We start from the raw sequence: 7929 nt of genomic DNA on the forward strand, positions 1-7929 counted from the left end.
GCTACTTGGGAGGCTGAGGCAGGAGAATCGCTTGAGCCCAGGAGTTGGAGGTTGCTGTGGGCGTGATGCCATGGCACTCTACCCAGGGGGATAAACTTGAGGCTCTGTCTCAAAAAAAAAAAAAAAAAAGTTTGAGGACCCCTGGTCTAGACCCTCTGCAAGGGCATAGAGTCATTTAGGGGAGTGGAAAAGTGGAAAGTGGAAAGAGGTTGTGTCTTGAGTTAGGCTTGAAAATGTGTCTGGGTAAAGACTAGGAGCCTGGATGATAAATGTCTTGGTGTAAATATCTGCCAGCATCAGTCTGAATACAGGTAGTTTACTCTTACCCCCTGCAAAGATTAACCAGCTCCACGTAAGCATTCTGCCATGGTTTCTTTCACTCTGCTTTTAACATTCTCAACTTTCCTCCATCTTGACAGATTTCTCTCTTCACCTTGCTAACGACTGTCTCGTTGCCTTACTTCCTTTCCCTGACAGATACCTTACAGAAGTAGTCTAGGGCTGATCTGTAACCACCCCCCCCACACACACACACCCCTCAATCTCCCTCCTTGGGCCCAGGAATCTGGTTTCCATCCCACCTTGCCATTGGCCTTGACCTCCCATTGTCAGAAATATTGAAAAATTTCCTTTGGAAACTTTCTCTTTTCTTGGCTCGTAGGATGTTTGGTGTCCCTTTAAGGTTTGATTTTTAAAAAGAGCTCTTTAAGGACTAATTTCCTTCTAGGGATCGTGTTTGCAATTAGAGTAAGTGCTACTGAATGAAATTCCATACCTGCACGGCACCCTGGCCAGGGCTTGCCTAGATAGGGGTGGCGTCTTCAGAGAGGATTCAGTCATTATGTGCTTTCTGCTCATATTTCTATTATTTGTTGCTATTAAAGAGGAATAGTTTATAAAAATCATATGATCTTTTTCTATTGAATTTGATCAGTCACAGCTTCATCAAGATCTTGTTTAAGATGATCAAATTTCCCAATGTGCCTAAGAGTGAGAGGTTTCCCAGGATGGTAGACAGTCTGTGCTTAAAACAAGGGGGGTCCTAGGAAACGAGTCTGGGTAATTAACACACTGGGTCTTTAAAAAGAGCCCTTTGTCTTGCTCTGTCTTTACCCCTCAGCCGTTCAGAAAGCCACTTCCAGGAAACGTGGCGATTTGACTTCCTTCACCTACTTTAGGCTTTCAAAAGAGTTCTGATTTCATTCACTCAGCTGTTCCCTAACTTACAAGACAGGACGTTTGTGGGCTGGAGGTTTTCACCAACTTCACAGTGCAGAAACCACCTGTCTGGTCTTGAAAAGAAATTTGGCAATCTCTTCACCCTTCCATGCAAATTGGCTGCTTAGGGCTGATTACAACGTTCTCTCCTTGAAGTCTGGAGATATTGAACATTTTGCTACCTTTATCATGAAATAGGGGAAAGGGCTTTCCACGTTTCTCCTTTCTTGTAATGGTAGATCCAGGCAAGATTTTGTTTTAAATAAACAGCAACAGCAACAGCAACAGCAATGCTTTCTCCTACCTGGCTGAAGGTACCTAAGAGAAAATCTCAGTTTCATGATTTTAACTAGACCACATCCTTCTTGGCTAGGAGGCATAAGTGGAAGAAATCAAGGGAGAAGCAGAAAGAAGGGGAGGAGAAAACATGCTTCCAAAAGGCAGTACGCTTCTTCCAAAGAAGAGGATTAGAAATAAAACTTTGAAAATTGACATCAGTTTTGCTAAAGAGGGTCCTGGAAGTCATGTCACTGGGGCTCTTGATATTGGATCTCATGCACTGTGACATCTAAGAATGATTTCCAGTTAGTAGCTAACATGCATAAAAGATCTTCTGTGCACTGTGTGCTTCTCATGAGGTACTATTTCCTCTCATCTTCCCAACAGCCCCAAAGAGCAGGTCCCATTGTTATCCTCATATTACAGATAGAGAAAAAGGAAGTCAGGACTGTTGAGTAGCAAAATCTACTTAAAAGTGCAAAACGCATGTAGATAATCGCTGCGCTAATTCTAGGGGTGGAGGAGCCGGAGGATGGAGGGGAATGGTTCTTAGTTTTACTGAGAACACACTCTGTATTTTAAGCTGTAGAGAAAAAGTACCAGCTGGGGACAGGGCTGACACTCCGTCTTCAGCAAAAGTTAAACTGTGCTATTACAAAATTAAAGAATGTCATATTGGGCAATCAAAAGCTCTGAACAAACAGTATCCCCCAACTACAAGAATTGGCTTTAACATCTGTTATTAAATGTCAGGAAACCGACAAAACGTCTGTGTGAGTTGTAGATCAGTTGTGTGTGTTTGATTTGTCAGTTTTAGACAGAAGGGGTTTAACGTCAATGTCCATAAAATCTATCCTTCAATTAGAAGGCATTTCTAGGCTTTATTGTTTTGATAAGGGCATATAAAACAGATGGAAGACTAATTTATCAAGCTGAGATTGTGAAGAATCTGACATCTCCTCTTTGGACTCAAAAAGATTTTAAACATACCTCATCCTCTTTCCCAAATTTAATAACTCTGCCTTAGACAAGCCAGTTCCCATCAGCAATGGCTAAGAAGCCTGAGACTTGTCACTTCAGTACAACGAGGGAGCAAGACAAATGAGTTCAAGATGCTGACTCCTCCAGAGAGCAAAGGCAAAATTGTATCCATGCCTCTGTTGTTTTTCCTTCTCCTTGTTCTACAGAAAACTCATTTATCTTGGAATGGGCAACATTAAATTTCACATTGGCTCTCTTTGTGTTTCCAGGTCAAGTGGGAACACATATGCTCCCCAGTCAGGAGAGTAAACTGGACTGTATTTTTAGCATCCGTTGCAAGCACTTTCAGTTGAAGATATTCCACAGGCTCCGGGCTATTTCGCTGCAGGCCAAAGGATTTTCCAAAGTGTCACCTAGAATTCCAGAACTTTCTCTGGGAATCTGTAAGTCAGACTGTGCCCTCCCCTCCTTCCCCATCCCCTGCTGTGCTCACCATTCTCAGTCCCAATCCTGGAGCAAATATCCTCTTTCTGATAAAAGGAAAAGTAGTCCAGTGATAGCTAAACAGAGAACATCTATGCATTAGTAATGACGAATGCAGCTAACTGTGGAATACTTGGCACTTCGAAATGAAGCATGTCCAGGAGGAGAAGCGTGCAGAGAGGATACTCTACCCCCCCCCCCAAAATTCCCTCTGCCCTTGCACCCTTGTTCATATTGCTGAAAGTAAGCCCTGGACAGGGAGCCACTCCATGGTGGCATTTTGCAAAATATGCCTCTTTGGTGTCTTTGTGAAAGGGAGAGCAAGGCATCTCTGTCCACAAGCCTCGGTGGTTTCCGCTTCCGCTCCCTCCGTCCAAGAGTAGCAGTGCACAAGCTGTGCAGACCTGGGAGGGGAATTTTCTTACTAGTCTGAAGTTTTAATGAGATTTGGGCTCAGTGAGACAAATAAATGGCTTAAGCGTCTGCTTCAGTTCACACAGTTTGGGGGGAAAAAAAATTTCCATTTAAAAGAATAAATGTACTTAGTACCCAGCTTTTTAATAAGTGATACAGGGATACTGGGCCCTTCTTTTTGGACATTGCAGTTCTAAAATTTTTTTGTAGTATGACATGTCGCATAAAGCATAGCATCAAAATTATAAAGTGCTCACAAATGAGTATATTTCTGAGGATGATTATTATAAAGCCATGTGTTTAGAAAAAGAAATCAAAAAAATTTTTTTTTAATTTTTTAATTAAAAAATAAAAGGGAAGCCAAAGTTACCATTTGTGGGTTCCCTGATACGTAGAACTCTTTTTTCTTTTCTTTTTTTTTTTGAGACAGAGTCTCACTTTGTCACCCTTGGTAGAGTGCTATGCCATCACAGCTTACAACTTCTAACTCTTTGGCTCAAGCAAGTCTCTTGCTTCAGTCCCCCAAGTAGCTGGGACTACAGGCGCCCACCACAATACCCAGCTGTTTTTAGAGGGTGGTCTCGGTCTGGCTGAGGCTGGTCTCAAACCTGTGAACTCAGGCAATCTATCCACCTTGGCCTCCCAGAGTGCTGGGATTATAGGCATGAACCACCACTCCCAGCTTACTTAGAACTCTTATAGCTAAAACAGTTTCTGTTTACCTTTTGTAAAACGAAACAAGAAAACCTAATTTTCTAATCAATTCTCAGTGCCATTCTATGAAACTCCTTAAAATAACATATGGACCAGACATGGTGGCTCATGCCTATAATCCTAGCACTCTGGGAGACCGAGGCAGAAGGATCACTTGAGCTTAGGAGTTTGAGACCAGCCTAAGCAAGAGTGACCCCCCATCTCTACTAAAAATAGAAAAAGTTAGCTGGGCACCTATAGTCCCAGCTACTTGGGAGGCAGGCATGAGGATCCCTTGAACACAGGAGTTTGAGGTTGCTGTGAGCTAGGCTAATATCATTGTACTCTAGCCTGGGCACAGAGTGAGACTCTGCCTCAAAAACAAAGGTGGCGGCTCGGCGCCTATAGCTCAACCGGCTAAGGCGCCAGCCACGTACACCTAAGGTGGTGGGTTCGAATCCCCAGCCCGGACCCGCCAAACAACAATGACGGCTGCAACCAAAAAATAGCCGGGCGTTGTGGTGGGCGCCTGTGGTCCCAGCTACTTGGGAGGCGGAGGCAGGAGACTCGCTTGAGCCCAGGAGTTGGAGGTTGCTGTGAGCTGTGATGCCACGGCACTCTGCCCAGGGGGACAGCTTGAGGCTCTGTCTCAAAAAAAAAAAAAAAACAAAAAACAAAAAACAAAGGTGGGGGATATGGTGTGCTTATAATATAAGCATCACAGTTGTTCCTAACTTCGATATTAATCCAACAAATATTTATGGGAGGCCATGGCTAAGGTGGCTGACCTTGAGAAAACTTCAAAAGACTTCTTTGTTCTCTGCATCAAGGCACAAAAATAAAGTCTTCAAAAGCTGTGGTCCTCTGGTAAGTTCAAAAGATGCTGGCTCTTGCGAAATTCTCAGAGCAGATTTCATAGACGTCTACATAGAGCTGCTAGCAGACACCTGGGTTTGGTTCCTTTGCTCCCTAACTACAGTGGCCGCTCAGGTGTTAAAGAACAATTTGAGGAAGTCCTTCCCTTCCTCTGTAAGGAAATGTTTCATTGTCTTGGCGGTTCTTGAATATAATTGTATTAAGTTTAATTTACATTTTCAAAACTATCCTTGGAATATTAAGTTTATGTATTAGGGACTTGGGTTTTGTTCTAATATGGAATATTACATTTATTGTTATTTTTAGTTTGGCTCATTTTAGTAAGTTTTTAACGTTTAATGATGTACAAAGTAAATGAAAATATGCTCCAAGATAAACCGGAAAAATTATAGAAGCTGTATTCTTGCAGTTCAAGTTCCATACGACACATACTCATGCGCCACTGTTGTCATTATGGTGCCAGAGGCTATGTCTCTGCAGAGAAACTGAATTTAACTGGAACAAAACTCTCAGGTTTTGTCTTAAATTTCTTGCAGATGATATTCTTAAAATGGATAGTTTTGGTTATTTTTAAGTTTCCTTCTACGTGACATTAACTTTGATAGAAGATTATAGGACATGTTTTTTAAAACATAATTAAGCCAGGTGCAGTGGTATGTATCTACAGTCCCAGCTACTCAGGAGGCTGAAGCCAGAGGATCAGTTGAGCCCAGGAGTTTGAGTCCAGCCTGGGCAACATATCAAGACCCTGTCTCTGGCTCGGTGCCTGTGGCTCAAGTGGCTGGGGCGCCAGCCAAGTACACCTAAGGTGGTGGGTTTGGGTCCAGCCTGGGCCCACTTAACAACGATGATGGCTGCAACCAAAAAATGGCTGGGCATTGTGGCAGGTGTCTGTGGTCCCAGCTACTTGGGAGGCTGAGGCAGGAGACTCGCTTGAGCCCAGGAGTTGGAGGTTCCTGTGAGCTCTGATACCATGGCACTCTACCCAGGGGGACAGCTTGAGGCTCTGTCTCAAAAAAAAAAAAAAAAAAAAAAGACCCTGTCTCTAACACAAAGCAAAGAACAGCAACAACAACAACAAAAACCCACAGTCATTGGGACGCATAGCTTTTTGGTGTCTGTGTAAATTCATGGCAGTTCTTTTAACTGTCCCCTGTTTGCCCCACCACTGGGCTCTCAGGAGCCATTGACCTGTGTGACTCCACATTCCTGCTTTCAGATCATTAGATCTGAGCTAGGCACTTAACTGAGATTTGGCCAAAGTCTCTCTCTTAGAAATCTGGATTTGGGATTGAGAGAAGGAAAGTCAGTCTTTCTAGGGGGTGTCTAGTAAATTTAAAGCCATGAGCAGCCATCTGTAGAATATTGGGAGGACTTAGGAGCACTGCAAAGCCATTCTATCAGGAAGGAACATCAGAAAGCCAGTCCATCAAAAAAGAAAAAGGCAGACGTGAAATGATAGCAGATAGGCGAGACAGATCATATTTCTGGGGTTTCCAATAACGCTTTGATTTCTTAGCTGGTAATTCTTGAATCCCAGCTCAATTTCCTACCCTGAAGACTTATAATAAATCCTCTGCTCTTTCTAGTGCTCTTGAACTGGTTTCTCTTCTTTGAAGCTGGAAGACTCTTAACATAGATATTTTTATCTGGAAGTGAATTTGCAAGTTATAGTCCATCAAAGAAAGCGGTTATCAAAACAGATGGGGTGAGAAGTGGATAGTGCCTCAACCAAAGAACAGCATGTCAGGGCACGTGCAGTTCTTACAGCCTTTCAAGGAAGTGCAGTAAGAGCAAGAAAGAGACTTCCGGCCAAGTTTGCCTCCTCAAAGAAGACGGGAAAACAGAGTAAGAATATAGTCATGCACCAGAAGCCTTTATGATCAATCCAGTCTTCTAATATTGCTCTAATATTGCACCTAAAGGACATTATTCATATATCTTGCTTAGCAGCAACCAGATTCTTTGTTGTGACCATTTTTAAAACTAAATATGCAGTATTTATTGAGAAAATGTACAATCCTCACAATTAAATGGGAATAGCTGATAGAAACCAGAAGCATTGAGGAGTTCAAGTTCAGAAGTTCAACTTTAACCTTGCACTTGTGTTTGCAGAGTTAACTTCAAAACGCTGCACTTGGGCCTTCTCTGTTCCCCTCATCCATCCCATCATATAGCACGGTGAAGCCTGCCTCCTTGTAAAGCAATTCAGCTCAGATCAACACAGGGGACAAGTCATGATGTGTGAGAGGAAAAAAAGAAAATGCTACAGGAAATGACAGAGAAAATATTTTCAATGCAAATGACAGAGGGCTTATAGTCAAAATATATAAAGAGTTCCTACAAATCAATTTGCAAAAGATGAATACCATCATCCAAAAATTGACAAAGAAAACAATTTACATTAAAAAATGCAAATAGCTGATATATATATATATATATATACTTTTGAGGTTAAACTCTCTCTCTATATATATATATTTACATGTGTATATAGCTATTTGGATTTAGATTGAGAGAAGGAAAGTCAGTCTTTTGGGGGGGAGGGGGGGTCTAGTAAATTTAAAGCCATGAGCAACCATCTGTAGAATATTGGGAGGACTTAAGAGCACTGCAAAGCCATTCCATCAGGAAGGAACATCAGAAAGCCAGTCCATCAAAAAAGAAAAAGGCAGACGTGAAATAAAGGCACAAGTGTATATATTACATTAAAAAATGCAAATAGCTGATATATATATATACACATACATATATATACACTTTTGAAGTTAAACTCTCTCTCTTTCTCTCTCTCTACATATATATAGTTAAACTCTCTCACTCTCTCTCTATAAGTACTATATATACTCTCTCTATACATATATATAGTTAAACTCTCTCTCTCTCTATATCTACATATATATAGAGAGAGAGTCAGAGAGAGTTTAACTTTGAAAGTATATATATATATCAGCTATTTGCATTTCTTAATATAATATATATATA

Source organism: Otolemur garnettii, unplaced genomic scaffold, assembly GCF_000181295.1.
Source record: "Otolemur garnettii isolate 467f Iridium unplaced genomic scaffold, OtoGar3 scaffold00121, whole genome shotgun sequence".
NCBI lineage: Eukaryota > Metazoa > Chordata > Mammalia > Primates > Galagidae > Otolemur > Otolemur garnettii.